The sequence below is a fragment of the Macrobrachium rosenbergii genome, chromosome 11 (assembly GCF_040412425.1).
Source record: "Macrobrachium rosenbergii isolate ZJJX-2024 chromosome 11, ASM4041242v1, whole genome shotgun sequence".
Lineage (NCBI taxonomy): Eukaryota > Metazoa > Arthropoda > Malacostraca > Decapoda > Palaemonidae > Macrobrachium > Macrobrachium rosenbergii.
The window spans coordinates 13,587,135-13,606,906 of NC_089751.1; the positions used below are offsets into that span (position 1 = coordinate 13,587,135).

Below are 19,772 nucleotides of genomic sequence, written 5' to 3' on the forward strand. Positions count from 1 at the left end.
TAGACGAGGCAGTGCCAACTGGGCATAGTGAAGAGAGACTGCAACCAGTAGTGAAAACGTTTGTCCGTGTATTTGTAAGAGAGAGTTGAGAGTTAACGAAAGTAAGAGTAATATTATGAGGGCAAATGGAAACCAGAAAGATGGAGTAGTGAAAATTATCATTTCCTCTAACTGGGGGTAGTTTCAGAGGCAAATATATCATTAGACGTTCTTTTTCCATCCTTTAATCATTGAATCAAGGAAGAAACCCCTAAGCAGAAAACTTTTATGGCATCTGCTGTTTCGTATACAGTGTAAAGCAGCGTGGGATTGGTCACCGAGGTAATACTAAATGAGTACGACCTGGACATTTCTGCCTTAGGTAGTGCCTGTCACTTGGGTTACCAGTGCTCAGTGTCCAAAGACAGAGGCGCTCCTGACTGAGGGCTGCGGAGGTGTTGGTGGAATGCAGTGCTCCAAAATGATATGTGTTTGTTCCATTGTATCCAACAATAGTCGTACTTTTTTCCTCTGTAGAATTCCAGAAAATAAAATTATAGAATGATTTTAATGTGGATGTTAGTCTAATTCTCTTCATCCTATATGAGACCCAATATATGATTCGGTAAAAAGGTTTTTGTGGGCGAAAGGATGGGCTAATGTAATGTGAAATGATGTGCGCTTAGGGTAGGTTGTTGAACAGAGGGAGTATAACTGAGATGTCCTGTTTAGAAGGGGAGGAAGATCTCGAAATGGCCTGCTGAAAGGGCAGTGGTGCTGGCACGGATATGGCTTGACTTCTATTAGGTGAGAGTTGAACAAGTAAAGGTGTTGGAGGATCGCGCCCAGGGGGTAAATAAGCTGCCAGTAAGCCATCTCGTGTATGTTTAAAAAGAAGCCGACGCTTGGAAAACTTCTAACAAATGAGGTTTATTCTTGATTCAGTGGTCGAAAGATGAAATTGGCAGTGAAAGTTTTATTTTCAGGTGAAGCCATCCCCTGCTCTAAGACTCGAAACCCGTGTTTCGGTAGGCTTTGGTTCCCCTCTTTTCCAGGTTTTGGAATGCTGTCACTACCTCCGTTTTCCAGTATTCTGCTGTCTATTATTTATCAAACCTGGAGAAAGTCATTGGGTTACTCGTCTTATTGGACTTTTAATAAAAAAAAAAAAGCAGTCTTGTGTGACATTGCACGCAAGTCTTCCAAAGCGCTAGTCCCCGTAGGGGGTAGGGCCATCAGTCCACCTCATGCGGTGCAATGTAGGCATTACTTAGGGGTTTGCAGCGTCCCTTCGGCCCCTAGCTGCAACTGCTCTCATTATTCCTTTTACTGTACCTCCGTTCATATTCTCTTTCTTCTGTCTTAGTGCCCAGTTTCTCCTAACAGTTGATTCATAGTGCAATTGCGAGGTTTTCCTCCTGTTACAACTTTCAAACTTTTACTGTCAATTTGTTTCAGCGCTGAATGGCCTTAGTTGCCCCAGTGCTTGGCATGTATGCCTAGAGTCTATAAATCAATCAATCAAAGCACCAGTCTAAGTTGTATTGTTTCTTGCACAGGCTGTTGATATTGTGAATAAAAGATTTTATGCAATAGTCTCGTCTGACCTACTTTCCCTCCCCTCGACCCAAATCCCGCTTCGTAGGGGAAATGTGCGGCTTGCGCGGAGGTCATAGAGTTGAATATAATGCCGGACTTACTACTGGGTCTCATGTCGTCCTCTTGGTGAAAGGAGTCCCCCCTTTTGAGAATTATTAGGCGTCTCTTTTTTTTTTTTGTCCTCCTATGAATAATGGAATTGTGGAAATAAAGGCGGGTTTTAGGGTAATCACGAGAGAGAGAGAGAGAGAGAGAGAGAGAGAGAGAGAGAGAGAGAGAGAGAGAGAGAGAGAGAGAGAGAGAGAGAGAGAAGGCAGGGGAGGGAGGGTTTGAAAGATGTTACTAATTAGCTAAAACTATCTAGGAGATAAGAGAAAACGGTGGACGTTTCAAGCGCAATATTAACAAAAGAGAAATTCATAACCCCATTATTAATGCCATCTATGGAAGACCTTGTACTCTTATTCTGAAGTCATGAAAATATGTAAGAAATTTTACCCTTTTCCCCTAGCATTGGGGTAAGGTTATTCGTTAAGTTAATGGTGTCTGAAATGAGCATGCGCCTCAGTCGCGAATGAAAATTGAACTGTCGCCAGGAATGTGTGGCGGAACTCACTTGCTGCAGACGCTCAATACGAACACAGCAATTCGCAGAAAGTGTGGAAATGTAAGAACATGAATCTGAATTTTTACGTGACTCATTCCAAAATAAACTAGCATATGAAAACGCAGTTGTAAGATTCTGTAACTTTTTTTTCCTTTTGAGAAATAGGGCACAGCTGTTTGATCTGATTATTATTCTTCGTTAAGCGGTACTGATTTCGTATGAATGGTCGCTGTAAGTACATTTTCTAGAAACTGGTTGAGATATCATGATAAATCCTAAGCTCAAGGAATAATCGTGAAGTCCACCGACGTGTTATGATAGTCTGTCATTTTAATCTCTGATGATTGCTTCTTTCTGTTCCAGATTAGCTCTTCATTCAGCCATTTTGTAACATGCACTTTCCTCTGAGCGCCTGATAAACAATGAAAACATCGAGGAATATTTTTTTTTCCTGGGGAACTGAGAAGGGGTTGCTTTCATAGAACGGAGAAAGAAGAGCAGAAAATATCATCCTGTCACAGTTTTATTTACAAAACGATTTTTCTCACTTCAGTGACCAGTTGATATTTTCTTAGTTTATTATACTCGTATTTTTATGGGTTTGAAGATGTGCTGCTTTAATTTTTTTTTTCTTGAAATATAAGCTATTATGTTTTATGTCCAAAATTTTTTTTTTTTTAAGAAAGAAATTCTTGAAATGATGTCATCAGATCAATCTGTCTATGCTAAATGAAAGGCATAATATATTTTATATATATATATATATATATATATATATAAATTAAATTATATATATATATATATACACATGTTTATATGTATATATATACATATTTCCATGATGTTGCCTTGTAATATGTATATCATCCTATAATTTTGATACATTTATTCTTTCATTTATCATGTATTATGGGTAATAATAATGATTGTTGAAATATCGTATGTGGTGATACCAGATCTCAAAAGTGCAGTAAATGAGGAACATGTGTGCTAGCGAAGGGTTTGTTTCACTTCAGCTGGCATCAGTTCAGATAAGAGAAGCGTGTTGTGTTGGATTTTTCGCTTTGTTTTAATTCATGCGATGATAGGGTGGGAATAACAGTTGCCCTCTGTTTGATCATGTAAAGATTTCTGTAAAAGCTTTGTCTCATATGAGAAAAAACGAAGGTTTTGTAATGTTACATACATGACTGGTCACATATGCTGTTTTGAGAGACATGGACAAGTATTGCACAGAACCACATGGCAGTTGCGTCATGTTTTGTAAGATTGCGTTCAAAACTTTTTGCCAGAAGTAACGTCAGCTCCCTTTTTATAGAAGAATTTTTGTATCTCGCACCCAAAATGCCTTAATGACGTCATATGACTGTTGAATTTCTACTGAAATCCAAAAATTGATTCATTCTTATTTCAGAGACTGTTCTCTCTCTCTCTCTCTCTCTCTCTCTCTCTCTCTCTCTCTCTCTCTGTATTTCTTAAAGAGTAATTATTAACGTAAAATATGTGTTGTCAGTAGTATTAAATATAGCTTTTGAGATCTGAATTTAGTAAAATTATTTAATTTGTAACGGTGCCCGGTAAAAAAGTGTGTTTTGTGAATTCAAGAAGCTGCAAAGGGATTTTACAAAGGTTTTCACAAGCTTGTGTAAGGTAAAGTGAATTTTAATTATTATTACCATGATATAATAAGGTGTATTTGAGAGAAATTTTGCCTTATTGAAATTATTTTATTGATAAACCTTTTGTGTATTTTTGTGTGTTCTTGTGTTTGCAATCTCTTGATTTTTGTTGCTGATTTAACATTTATTTGCTTAGCATTTTAAATATTTCTTAATAATTTAACATTGCATACTTGATTTAATATTCATTTATTAAGATTTTCTTTTCAAACTTTGAATAATTCTTGATAGTTTAAATTTTGCTTAACTTAATTCCTTGATAAATTAAAGTTTTGTGATTTAATTTTGTTTAATAATTTAATTCAAGAGTTAATTAAATTTTATGTTGTTTTCAAGTAATAGTAAATTTTTCAGATTGTAAATTATAAATTTTGAATTTAACAATAAATTTTTGTATTTAAAATTTTTAAAAACAGTGTTTCATTTATTGACCACCAGTGAATAGGATTAATTGTGTGCATAAGGTAAAGTGATAAACATGTTTTGTTCCTTTAGTTTTACCGTCACAATTCTTTTGATAAACTTAGTTTGATTTCTCATGTGATTAATGAGTTTTTTAGGGATCACTGTTACCTTTAGAGTACTCAGTCGTAAATCTTATTGTTATGAGAGTTCAAGTATCTGGCTGAAGTTGGGTGAGAGTTCAAGTATCTGGCTGAAGTTGGGTATATTATTGAAATTTGAGATTAGTTGTGTAATAACCAGGTACTTGGTACGCATCGTGACAATATATATGTATGTATGTATATGTAATATGTATATATATATATATATATATATATATATATATATATATATATATATATATATATATATATATATAATAATAATATTTCACAAAACTCGTGTGAGAGTATACAGAGCTGGATTAAGCAATCTGGGTGCAAGTTATGGAACTGCCAATACCACCATCCAGACAGGCGTCTCTTTCCCTTGTGGGGTTGAGTCAGTGAGAAGAGGAAGCGTTTCCCTTCCAGACCTACCATTTGTTTCTTGCGGAGTGTTTCCCTTCTAGATTAAACTCTTGTTTTACCTTCAGTCTGGCTGTTTTCCTGTTTTTGGTTAAGAGCCTCACTTTTTGGTTTTCATTTTCTTCTTTGACTGGCTGTTTCCTCTCGAGACCAAATGCTTTGCTTTCATCTGTCAGCTCTCTCTCTCTCTCTCTCTCTCTCTCTCTCTCTCTCTCTCTCTCTCTCTCTCTCTCTCTCTCTCTCTCTCTCTCTCTAGGCTGAATGGTTCCACTTACGTCGGTTTTCCCTTAACCCACCTCGATGCATTTTTGGTTAAATGCTTTAATTTTTGTTTGGTGGGTTTTTCTCGATTGATTTCGTCTCATTTTGTTTTCCGTATACTTTGTTATTTGCTTCATTTTCAGAAGTAGATTCACCTCCTGTTCTCTCTGCTTTTATAGACATTGTTATTCATTCATTCAGTTTCTTACTTACAAGGTATTTTTCTCTTCCTGATACTCTCTGCACACTGCTACACTACTCTCAGTTTTATTCTCAGTCTGCTCTTTATCCAAATCTCGACAAGATATCCCTTTCACTTTTACTGTCTCTTTCTATTTCGAAAATTTCAACTCTTTACAAAGTTCCCAGTGGTTTCAATTATCTCCTCTTCAGATTGCCGTTCCTTGTTATCAGTCGCCTCCAATACTGTTCTTTTCCGCATTTGGACGATTATTCACTTTGCCTGATTTAGCTCTTTTCTCGACCTTCAATTATGGTGCTGCCTTGTTAACTACCATTAATGTACTGCCATTGGTCATCTCTTTCGTCGTAGAGGTTACGGCAGCCTCCATCTAACCAGCCTGTGTAGTTTTCGAATCACACCCTGAAAGGAAAGTTTCTTTACGTACTTTTCTCTTGAATTCAAGGTTTACACAGTTTTAACTGTATCCAAAAATGTAAGAATTTTGAGAAATCAAAAGGCAGTTGTGACTCCTAAAAACACACACACGTATATATATGTGTATGTGTGTTATGTAAGTACATATGCATATATATATATATATATATAGGTGCGTGTGTTTGTACACACACACATATATATATACATACACATATATGTACACACATATACACATATATGATGTATATATATATAAATATATATATATATATATATATATATATATATATATATATATATATATATATATATATATATATACACACACATATATATATATATATATATATATATATATATATATATATATATATATATATATATATATATATATATATTTGTGTGCGTTTTTAGGAGTCGCAATTACCTTTTGATTTCTCAAACTTACACATTTTTGGATACAGTTAAAACTGTGTAAACCTTTGATTTCAAGGGAAAAGTGCGTGAAGAAACTTTCCCTTCAGAGTGTGATTCGAAAACTACACAGGCTGGTTAGATGGAGGCTGCCGTAACCATTACGGCCATACAACTCTGCAATCCATTCACTTTTAAAGGCTTTTGTGGCTTATTACCTAACAGTGGAATACAAGCGTTACCGATTATAGAAAACGAGGATAAATACGAAATTTAAATAAAAATGTATTAATAAATCAATTAGCGGATGACGTTCAACCATGACTGAGAAAAATTGGCAAAGTGCGACCTTAATTTGTTTCAAGTCGACGTCTAAATTAGCTGGGCATGTACTCTGTCGTTCCAGTTTGCCAGCAAAGGTTCATTGTTGATTTAGATCCGTCAAAGTTATATATATTGCAGGGGCTGTTGTGAATTTGCCGCGGGATAAATTAACAGGCTTCACACATTTGTTTTCATGTTTAATCGCTAAGCAGATAGTTTGAAATTCAATTGAAATTGTTAATGGACGACAAAACTTCAACCGTACACGATATTAAGATTATGCCTTTAGTTACATCAGTTGCACTCTTTTCCCTTCTCAAAATTTAACATGGTCCTGGAAAAGTCATTCATTCCTAAGTTCTCATTTAACAGCTATACAGGATGTTGCAATAATATTCGCGGTTAACGACTATAGAAAACTTGATAGTTTGATTTATACATCGCAGCTGTTGTTAATATACGTACAATGTAGAGTGCTTTTTCCACGATTTAGTAGCCAGCTAAACTGATGCACAGTATATTCTCTTTCTGTATACAGTATGTATATATATATATATATATATATATATATATATATATATATATATATATATATACATACATACATACATACATACACACACACATCATAGCTGTTGTTAACATTCGTACAATTTAGAACGCGTTCTCCACGGTTTAGTAGTCTGCGAAATGAGAACGTAGGAATGAATGTGTTTTCCAGGACTGTGTTAAATTTTGAGAAAGGGAAAGAGAGCAATTGATGTAACTAAGGCATAATCTTAATATTGTGTACGGTGGAAGTTTTGTCGTCCATTAATTATTTCATTTTAATTTCAAACTACCTGCTTAGTGATTAAATATGAAAGCAAACGTGTGAAGCCTGTTCATTTATTCCTCAGCAAATTCACAACAGCCCCTGCAATGTATATTACTTTGATGGATCTAAATCAACAATAAATCTTTGCTAACAAACTGGAACAACAGAGTACATGAACAGGTAATTTCAACGTCGATTGGAAACAAATTAAGGTCGCACATTGCCAGTTTTTCTCAGTCATAGTTGAACGTCATCCTCTAATTGATTTATTTATAAATCTTGTTCATATTTCGTATTTATCCTCGTTTGTATTGCAGTGTTAGGTAATAAGCCACAAAAGCCTATAATGTGAAACTGGATGGCAGAATTGTAAGGCTAAGTTATTGATAACGGTACAGTTTTGTCAAGGCAAACTCATTTTTAATTGCAATTGTATTAGAATAGAGCTTTCACTTTCCTTTGTTTTAAGGAAATGCTCGTTGTAAAGTGATTTAATGTCGATGTACTTTGTTATTCAAGTTTATTATTCAAATTAGAACAACTTGACGTCTACTATTTCACTCAAAAATACTTACAAAATAAAAGGTACTCAAATTAACTCGGTAGGTTTTTCTTCACCAAGTCTGACAAGACTGTTGACCTTCATTACTTAAACCGAGTTTGGTAAATGGCTTTGAGTAGGTCTCACTCTGAAAGGAAATTCCTTTTACATATTCCGAAGAGACCGACTTCTAATAAGCATCGCTTGGACTACAGGCAAAGAAGGAGAAAATATTTTTCTTTTGGGAGCCATTTCACTTCTTAGTTCCATTCATCCGCTGAGAATAGTCAAGTGGACCCACTGAACACTGAAGGGGTAAATTGGAAATGAAGGAAATAGGGAAATAAATTTCACGCTGTGACGATTGAGATCTGAAGAGAGAGAGAGAGAGAGAGAGAGAGAGAGAGAGAGAGAGAGAGAGAGAGAGAGAGAGAGAGTTGCTTCCATGAGAAATTATGGAATTATGGACGGTGAAACGATAGAGATGCGGCTCTTCCCTAGAAATGGACCGATTTTGAATAATATCTATATAGGTTGAACTATGAAGCTCTGTAAGGGTCTGTTTGCTTTGAAATGTCAGCAGCGTATTTGGCGAGCGAAAACTTTACTATTCCAAGAATTAACAATCAGCGGCAATCATTTTTTCATGTAAATTTGAATAGCATTTCTAAATGAATATTATCATTACGTATACGTCCTTTATGCTCAAAACCCTTACAAATCTATCCTCATTCTCCCATTTACTTTTTTTTTTTCAAACCTGGTGTTTTAACATCATTGAAGGATAGCACAAGAGGGGAAAAGAAGAAAAATCTAAATTATTCCTCCCATCTGTCCTCTGAACGAACTTTCAGACTGATTGAGCATCCAATTAAACTATTGCTGCCCATCCTTGCGACTGTTCAACGTACGTCATTGCATGTGTACACTTTCGAATCCAAGCGTCTGCGAGGGTACTTTGGTTAGGAGAAGTGCAACTTTGTCTTTTAGAGTTTTTGAACAGAAATACCCCATGCCGAATTTTCACATCCGTCACTAAAAGGGATTGCGAATAAAGGATAATGGTTAATGGATCAAGTCAAAAGGCAAAGGATGAAGTGAAAATGTGAACAGAAGTACGAGGGATGGAAAGACTGAAGGGTTAAACCTGCGAAAGATAAGATGTAATGGAAGGAAAAATTAAAGGACAAAATAGTATGGGAAAGAGAATGATAGATGGTAAATAAAGCAATCAAGGGGATGGAAGGTGAAGGACAGGATTAAAGTCAATCCTCGGAGGATGAACGATAAGAATAATTGTCATAATATGCCTTAATATGATATGTTGACTTTATCTGCTATCATTGTTATGATAGCCATATTAAAATTGTCCTAGCATCGAATTTCGGATAGTTTATAGACGGTTTTAAGTTTTCTGTTTTCCTTCTTTAACACGGAACTTCTCAAAGCCTCCGTTCTCTACGTTGCTTGTCATATATCCGTCTCCACTTTCTTAATAAAGTACGCAGCCAGACTGTCTTTGCCAAGAGTACTTTATAATTTCACTCATGAATGAAGTCTCTAACATGAAGACAGCGTAAGCAGTGATTTACAATAATGTGAACAGCTGTGCTGACTGCTATGTGTCTGAAATACCAGATTGTATTATGATACGCATAAACATCATGTGAAATGTATCACTTTAATAACAAGTGATACGTTCAATTACAAGGTAATTTCACATCGATTGAATAACCACATGGGTTTTGATACGTTCAAGAACCTCGAGAGAGCACCTGTCTTTCTATGCAGAATCACTCATTTCCCTTTGATACCTTATGTAAACAGAGTCTTTTCTTTCTGGCTCAATCCCATTTTCAAACGAGTAGAAATTTCAATATCTGTTTTAAAATAGTGTCATCCCAATCACTGGATTTTATTAACCAAGCGTGGACAAGCTGACTGGTTCTAGAAAAACTCCTGAAGCAATATCACTGTGTAAGCATTAATATTATTAGAACATAAAAATACGATGTAGAGTGCCTTTGTTGTGTCTTTTCATGTTCACGAGGTTAACGGTTCAGTACTGTGTTTTAATAAATAGCCTCTCTATCTTTTAATTCTTTACTAAACAGTCTCCATTTCCTCAAATCAAACCATAAAGTCAGAATCTCTGATAAGTGGAGGCACGGTAATTTCATGACACACAGGTATGATAATTTCTTGGTGTCGAAGTATGACATTTTCCATCTTTACAAACCTTTGACTTTGCTTACTTAATGAGCAACCGCAGAGAAACTGTAATTGCGGAATGATAGAGACATAACAACTTACTGAATGTGGTTTTCTCTTTAAATTTTTAAAGTTTCTCAAGACCTTCGACTAGTAAACAAATCCTTCCATAAGCATCCAGAATACAAGGACTAGATGATCTTTCGAAGCAAACAGCCGAGGCAATTGCCCAAAGCACTTGCTAAATCGTCTGCGAAGGCGAGCAGGGAGAGATATTGAAGAGACACCAAAACACGGACGAGAAATGGTGCCAGAGGGGCACTCCAGAAATCCTCTATAACACATGGTAATGTTGACGACATTCACGATAATCCAGACTATATGATTGGGCTCTTATGAATGAATTTTCTTCGTAGTTGGTGGTGAATTTCGTATGATGTGGTTCATCTTTTGTTAACAGGTCTGCTTCAGATATGCGGTTTTTGTCCACGAGAATATGCTGCCATAGCTCAGTCAAGCGACAAGTGGGAAGTTTACCATACAAAGAATTATAAATGAACATCAAGCCCATTCATTTTTGTCGTAAGAAAAGCCTTCTTCCTCTTATGAATAACACCACAACTGAGTGTAATCAGCTAATCGCATTTCCATTCAGTGTTAATGCCGTCGATTTAGCTGTAATTTTTTTAGTGTTAAGCAGGAAATCTAACCATCTACATTTTTGGAGATAATCCAGAGTGTAGCATTATTTACTAAGCAACGAGAATCGAGTCGTTTCATTTTCACTCAACTAAATAAAAGATCAGGGACGTGAAATGGCGGATGCGATATGATATGTGAGACATTACAGTTTCGGTCTGTATGTGTACCATTGATTTTTCAGGGCAGTTTTTGAATGTCTTTTTTTCAGCGTACAGGCGACAGATTTATAAAGTCAGAAACAAGCTCTGAAAGCAATTTAAACATGAGATAAAAGAAACAGATTTTTTTTTCCGACAGTAATCTTTTTTCCCTACAAGGGGATGTTTTTAGAAGGAGCAGTAGATAGCCAAATCCATCCTCAAAGAGCACATTCAGTTATGGACACTAGTGCAGAAAATTTCCAAAACCCTAAAATCGCTGTGTATTGTTGCATATAAGCCTCATCACTACTACTTTGGTCCCTTATAGGTATGTCAGAGTTCATGGTTAATTTTCCGGGACTCGTCCTTCCTGAATACTAAGTCCTCTTCGTTATAGTTCCTTAAACGTACTCGCTGTCTGTCCTTTCTCCCTCCTGAAGCCGTCGAATTTTGGACCATTCGCCTGCAACTTGTTCTTGAACCTTCTTTTGATCTTACGTGCCGTTAAAAGCACCCGTCCATCTTTTCACCTATGCTAAGCTCTTCACTACATCTTTTCAAATTAATAGGTTTCTGACTCTTTAAACATTCGTAAATTAACAAGCATATCGCACATGCAAACACGCATGAACATAATTAATCACAACCTCGTTCCCTTAATTCAGTCAACATCATCTCACTTCCATAAGGAAGCTTCAGCACAATAATGTTTTTTATATATGTCTTTTTTATCATCTTAAACAGTTTCCTAAAATCACATAACTTTTGCATGCAGTGTTGACAACTTATATGCGACGCGAGCATTTGCTTCAAATCGTCCCACGAATCCTCACCTCACCTATTCAAGATTGCTCTCTCCTCTCGCTCTACCGGTTGGTGCGACATTTAGTTCCAAATACCTATCCGAGTCCCTTATTGTCATTCCTCCAAGATGTATGGCAATGTTGATACAATGAAAGAAGAGGCGAATCATAAGAGAGGGTAATACAAGGCGGCGAGGGTTCCGGAAAAGGTGAGGACTGTAGGGAAAGCGGCCACCTGATAAATATGCGATGTACAGTACACAATGAAGGGACTGTTAACCTACGCTTCTTCGAGGGAGTCAGTGTGGTTGATGTATTAGAACGGAAAACTCTTCAGAAGGATTGTTTACATGTTATATGTTGGGAAGGGAGTGTTGGACTTTTAGAATATGGGGCTAAAACGATGTGGCGAGGTTAACGCACACGAGATGGATCAGTCTTTCGGGGTGTTTTTGGTCGTTCAGTGAGAAACACGGGGATATGTGGCAAAGATTTTTATTATTAATTGGAAGTGTCGGGTTGGTTAACGTCTTAGAATGAAATGATTCTGGTGTACAGACAGTGTGAGACGACATCCAAGATAGAGACGAATATAGAAAATGGGTAAATGGGATCAACACGATGATGGTGAATCTTCTTTTCTTAGCAGTCAAAAGAAGACTGTGGAAGTTACTTTTGCATTGTTTGTATCCAAAGTCATCGCTCTTACAGGAAACTGTTTAATGGTCAAAGCATTAATGAAGTTTAAAGTTAATATATAACTTGGCCACAAAGCGGGAGATAAATCTATTATACTCATGCCTGCATGTGTATGTCGAATTCAGTTTCATTTTACTTAAGGTGAAATAGACTCATAGACCATTAAGGTATCGCAGTATTGCGTGTCACTCATGTATTTGCGTACATACACGTTATATATATATATATATATATATATATATATATATATATATATATATATATATATATATATGTATGTATATATGTATATACATACACGAGTTGTGTGTGTGTAATACCCAAAAAAGGCCTCTCGATTTGGGCACCCTCTTTGAATACGGTTATCACTACATGCCTTAAATTAAGGTGGGCAATTAATAAGGGATACTTTATTTACATGGTGGGAATCGAACCCACTCACGATAGTGCGGTATCATTAACTCACTCTTCTACGAAATATGTCCATTTCAGCTCATACATAAATTGACATATATTTGGAATTTTGTAACTTATTTGTTTGAGCTTGTGAATTTGATCTTCTTGGATGATTTTCTAAACAGCTACCATCAAAAATTAGACGTTGCCACTGTTTATAGTGACTAGGCGTTGCAAAGGCCAGCGTCCTAAGGATTGTTGTTTTAATGCTTTCCTAATGATACAGTGGCTTTCCTTAAGAACTAGATAGAAAAGTATGGCGATTTGGAGTGCTTATCGCAATTAATAGCTCACCGAAAACAGAAATGAAGTGGTTGGCAGCGTTAACAAATCCGGACGGAAAGAAAGTGGGTTAGCTATGAAGTTAAATTCCAGCAAAGATAAGGCTTTTTAATTCACCGATCTCGAAAATTGATTAATAACATGTTAATCTATCTCATTTATACCTGACTTTGTGTAGAATTAAACTTGATAATCTTGAAAATCTGACTTGTTGGTACCTTATAACCCAGTCTTTTTCGTTCACAACAGACCACTTCGGATAGTTACTGAAAATTCGATATTGTTCATTAGGGTTTCCAATGCTAGAATAATGGAGATCTGAATACCAAAGGCTTCAGTTTTGTTCTACCATTGTTGAAATGCTGTTCTTCTGTCTGGGTGGAGTGTCGGCAACATTCCGGAGCTTTATAATTCTGAGATGAATAAAAACCTGTTTAGTGTGTTCCGTTTCATAATTGAGTTTATAATTCAGACTATTGTTGGAATATATGCTATTTTGCTGTTTCCCATAGCATTTATTGGAATAGAGAGCTATTGCTACTGACTTTGGTAATTTCCCTTAGAATAAAGGCGTTAAGTGTTCTGTGTAACTCCAGCGTCCTTTATTTGATTAGATGTCGTATACTAACTTGGCAGTGCTGGCGATCTTTCTATTTCCCTGACTGTAAACTATGGAACAGACTGTATGGCAGCCTTTTTCTAAAATGCGTTTCAGATCTTTAGGAGGCTAATAAGCCCTACCTAGACTGAAGAGACCATGAAATAGAGGAATGGCCAGCCCTTCAACCTCTCTTCTCCTTTCTTCATTAGATCTTCAGTATTTGAGAAGTATGGTCATTTCATCAAATTTCAATCCCCTGACCATCCACTACTGCAATTAGAACTAAATAAACTGGCTGTTTGTACTTGTAGGTTTTCTTGAATTGTGTATCGATATATTTTGAGATTTTGCCGACAATGACTTTAGAAGGTCTATTCAGTTCTTGTTCTGTTTCTCTACAACTTTATCTCTTCCCTCTTCTTACCTCATTTTTAACGATGGATTCATGTCAGGTGCTTTACTGCGTTCATCGTTATGTTATTTTGTTTTACAGTGCTGGTTCTACATTATGAACCTCCATTATGTGAAGTGCGTATTGGTTTTAGAAAATGCAACAACTGAAGATGGTCAGAAATGGTCGATAGAAGTTTGAAATTTTGGCAAGGGAAATTTCTGTTTCTGTCATGTTGGACCTTTTTTTCATTCATAGGAAATTATCTGCATATAATAAAATAATGAGCTTTCTCTTCGTGTTCTAAGAATACGCAGAGCATAGTGAAAATTCTTTTTGTCTTGGCGATGCTTGTTTTTATCGTGTACTTAGAACAGCTCTTTTCACATGAATCATTTAACAGAAAAACCAGAAAACCTAAAATTATCAGAAAGAAGACCGTCGTTTTACACTCGAAATATGACATCAGATGTTCAAGAAATAACAAATACTAAAGAGGCTCTGGCTTGTCTTGGAAATTTGCAGTTACTGTAAAGAGAAGAGAGAGAGAGAGAGAGAGAGAGAGAGAGAGAGAGAGAGAGAGAGAGAGAGAGAGAGAGAAAGTGCCATTCATTGTAAATCATTACTGAAGAGCTTCCATAAGGTTATTGAGAGAACGAACGAAAGGCATCGTTCGGTCATGTTCTAGACTCAGGTTTCCCCAACGTTTCTTATGATTGGCATTGCAGTAGGACTCTTTTATTGCAGAAACCTGATCTTCAAGGAAATGAGAATTTTAAGATATTCTCTGGAATATAATCTTACATCTAATATAAAATATAAGTATGCAACGAGGGCGTCTCCTTTTAATTTTGTCTCTTTTGCACAAAGAAATAAAAGATAAACAGGAAAAAATGTCAAAATTTTCTGGTAATTGTAGCAACAGACATGTGTTACGTTAGCGGTGCATTTTGCGAAAATCTGTTCTTTCATTTCAAGCACTCGACCATAATTGTTAACCTTAGCTATTATTAATACCCTTTTTTATCAGTAATATTATTGCACCTTCTAACGTACCCTTAGTGGTAGGAACATCTCACTATAATATATATATTGTTATTATGAGTTAATCAAAGGTGTGTTATATTCAGAAAGGCTTATTGTCAACAAGACTTCCTCAGTTTGATTTACAAAACTTACAAGCTAATGTTTATCATCATCAGTTCTGTGAAATGAGACATTTGTTTACAACTTGACCGTCGAATTGATTTTTCTCTCAACCTAAAAGCCTAAAATGATGCTGCGAAATTAACATTTTGGTAATAGATGTTAAGCTATGATTATGAATGTAATAAAGCTAAAGATGAATGACTTTGAATAATCTCTCCATATGTAATACGCAAGTGAAAAACGTGTAAGGTTACAAAGGCTGTTTACATCAGATGTACACGGTATATTTTCACATTGGTTATTCATCAGTACTGAGTGCGAATTGAACATGAGAAAAAATTTCAAGATATTATTATTGTTATTCCAATTTCAGTATTTTTCCAGTATACTTTAAATTAAAACAACCAAGAATTGTGGAAACATCTTTCCAAAATCTAAGTAAAGAATCCATTTACCTGAATTAGCTGAGAGATAATATCCAAAACCAGATGTCAAAGACACACAAAGGAACACCGCCAATTCCGCCACACTCCTGCTCACCGCTCAACCTTACAATTGACTGAAGCGGGATTGGTCTGGTGGCCTCCATCATGTAACAGAAACTCTAAGAGGGAAATTCGAAAATGTGTTCGGGGCTGAAGTCATTACCAGTATATTTTAATCTCCGTAATCAGTGAGATTTCGCGTTGTGCTGCCTAACAGTGAACAGCATTTAGCCAGTTAAACCTTCGTTTTCGTTGAAAATTATTGACACAGTCGTCAACTACGAAGATATTAAAGCATCTTTTGTTCCAAGTGTAGAAGCAAGGGGTCTGAATGCAGATGACGTCACTCAGGGCATGCGTGCAACTTGGTCAGGTAGCTCTCGGACTTGGAGAGTTGCCATAGGTAGGAAGCGTGACTCATTCTGTTCACGCCTCTCACGTCCTCCAGGCCGATCAGTGCATCGCCGTCCCTCCCTCTCCCTCAAACCCCACCTTCCCCCCTCACAAGAGCTGAAAGAGACGTATGATTCGTTGCCCCATATTGAGAAAAGCAACTCAAAACTGGGTTTTGTGACGTTTCTCGATGGACAAAAACCAACAAATCTGTGTATGGCTCGACTGACCAGAAACATGAAGGGTCATGATATCCCATCTGCTACTTTAAGGATATGAATGCTGACAGGTTTCATTATCGTTATCATCATTACTTTTTACATAAATGATAATGTTATAGAAACAGAGGACTTATCTTTTCAGAATGTACAGAACAGTTCATACGAGAATCATCTGAATTTTCGACGACAGTATGATACTGGCTACACATTGGTGTCATCATCGCCCGTCTAGTGAAAAAGAGGACCCACGACGGTACCAAATTGGGCGGAGGGGCTCTTGACGCTTCCGAACAAGAGTGGTATCTTGCCGTAACCCATTACATAACAAGAGATCCTCATTTAGCCACAGAGGTTTCTGATGCCCTTTGAGCACTGAGTGGCAGGCTGCGCAGGTGAGAGAGAGAGAGAGAGAGAGAGAGAGATCCTGGATCAATGCTTTCGCCATCCGTAGGCTCGGACGGGAGGACTCTGGAGGTAGGGAAGGTGGCTTTAGGCGGGCGTGGTTCCCCCTCTAACCGACCGAGTCCTAGTACAGCTTCCAAGGACACTTCACTCTTGTTGCTGGGAACACTTTATCGTCGCTCTTCCATTTCGTCCGGCAAAGGATAGAACAACAACACGCTTCACACTCTCCCACGTCGTCTTACACGTGTTGAGCTTCTATCTATCTATTTATCGGACCATCTATGTGCATATTATTTCTTATAGTTGCAAAGATATACGTCTGGGTACACTACTTATAATTTGAGAGAGAGAGAGAGAGAGAGAGAGAGAGAGAGAGAGAGAGAGAGATGATGATGGTTGCTAGAAATTCATTTATTAATTAGGGAAGCATTCTTTGTATTGCCACTGTATTTTTGCACTGCCACTGTATTTTTGCACATATTGACTTCAGTACTGTTGCGCAACATAAAACAGGTACTTCTCGATCAAGTGTATATTTTGATGTATCCTAATAGATACCTTGTCTGATTATATACAGATAAAGACAATTCCTTACAAAACACTCGATCGTTGACTGTTTGGAAACAATGCTTTAATTGTTTCAACCGTTTCTTTATACCATTAACTATATTGTATTTGAATATTAGCATACCTAATTTTCTGATTTCATATGACAAGTAGTAGTTACTACTTTTCTCCCGTTCCTCTCATTTGCGTTACTAATGGTACGTAAACTGAACGTATCTTAGCATTCAAGTTTGATTAATTCTGTCACAGTGAGTTAGAAGCAATACGTTTTCATAATAATGCACAGTAGCTTTTATTGGTTATAATAATAATAATAATAATAATAATAATAATAATAATAATAATAATAATAATAACAGCGGTTAAGAAAAGCAAACCCTTCAAGTCTCAGTAAGTCATCCCCCCAATCCCCCGCTACGAAATGTCCCATCTCCTCGGAAGTTACTATTCTGCCTTTCTCTATATCCAATCACTTGTCAGTTGCGAGACAGTTAACCTTGTGCACAATTTTTTCTTAGAAATCCTCCCATAACATTCTGTTTATTACTGCTACCAAACAAACAAACAAACAGACCGTACAAAAACATAACCTACTAATTTGAGGTAATAATAATAATAATAATAATAATAATAATAATAATAATAATAATAATAATAATATTAATAAGCCTAAACTTACTTCGTACATCTCCATTATTTAAGAAGAGCCAACAACGGCAGGAGTTAGAGCTTGACCTTCGTATGACAAAGTTTCTGTTGAGATGGCCATTTATAGAAAATAACATTTAAGAAACTGCTTGATTTAATTATCTCATTAAAAGACATAAAAAACTACGGATCTTTTATACTTCCAGCAACACAAACATTGAAACGCTGTTGCCATTCAAGTAAGGTTTTCTGGCAGTGGAGGTCCAACTTTAAAAGAGACCAATTTTTCTTTGAAACTTTTTCTCTTTTTACCCCTTACTTCTAAAGCAACTTTTTATGGGGCCCCCCATACATAAGACTTTGTATATAGCTTCGTATGACTGATGTAACTTCTCATTACTGTACAAATATTTTTCATACATCCTCCATGTGCATGCATTTACTTATGTATAATTTCATGACATTAAACTGAATGGGTATATATATATATATATATATATATATATATATATATATATATATATATATATATATATATATATATATATATATATATATATATATATATATATATATATATATATATATATATATATATATATATATATATATATATATATATATATATATATATATCGAAATAATCAACACACAATCACGTGTGGAACAGAAATAAATTTCTGACACACTTCAGATTGAACCCAGGTCTTTCAGGTGGATAGCGCCTTTGCCTTCCACCTGAAAGACCTGGGTTCGATCCTGAAGTGAGTCAGAAATATATATATATATATATATATATATATATATATATATATATATATATATATATATATAAAAGGAATATGAGAAGTCAGGGATTTTACGAAATCCGAGGGAATTTGTGAAATGACCAATTCGCTTAGGAACATTTGATCCCCGAGGGCTAGTAGTAAACACGGCGAACACAGTGATTCATCTACACTGTTTCGCCGTGTTTAATATTAGCCCCTAAGGGGGTCAAATGTGTTAGCCCCTGGGGATCAAATGCACTAGGGGACATTTGATCCCCAAGGGGTTAGTACTAAACACGGCAAAATACATTTAATCCCCCAGGGGCTAGTATTAAACACGGTGAAACAGTGTAGCTGAATCACTGTTTCGTCGTGTTTAGTACAAGCCCTCGGGGATCAAATGTTCCTAAGCGAGTTGCTCATTTCGCAAATTCCTCGGGATTTCGTGAAATCCCTGGTTTCATATATTCTCTGTAACACACACACACACACACACACACACACACACATATATATATATATATATATATATATATATATATATATATATATATATATATATATATATATATATATATATATATATATATATATATATATATATATATATGTATATGTGTGTGTGTGTGTGTGTGTGTGTGTAAAAATATGCAGGTCCCCCTTCCAGGAGAAAATTAAAACTAAATACAGAATATTTTTACTTAATTGCTACACATTTTCAAGGTACACGAATAAAGCAAGAGCAATTTTGTTTATATGAAAGTGTTGCTTAAGAAAAAGAAAAAAAATCAAGCATAAAACAATAAAAATTGCCCTTTTAATTATAGAACAAATATAAACAATACATTTTAAAGACTTTAGAAATCAGTTGGGTGATTAAGAAAATCTCGCTGTTATATAAAGTAAATATACAAATAAATGATTAAGTGAATAAATGTTTATATATAAGAAACAAAATAAAGATAATTAAGTATATAAAAGGAATTTCATTTATATACGCTCACAATTTTACAAGTCGTGTAGGACTTCATATAT

The 19,772-nt window shown here is 35.8% G+C and overlaps 1 protein-coding gene across 2 annotated transcripts in view; it reads right to left on the reverse strand.

Annotated features, from left to right (window-relative positions):
• The window catches only part of LOC136843164 (leucine-rich repeat-containing protein 63-like), a 73,356-nt gene extending 57,531 nt beyond the window's left edge, over nt 1-15,825 (reverse strand). The window contains exon 1 of one of the 2 annotated variants that reach the window (XM_067111221.1): nt 15,704-15,825. The gene's annotated coding sequence lies outside the window, so the exon portion shown is untranslated. The remainder of the gene's footprint in view (nt 1-15,703) is intronic. The other variant, XM_067111222.1, reaches the window with a different exon arrangement.
• Nucleotides 15,826-19,772: the final 3,947 nt, after the last annotated feature.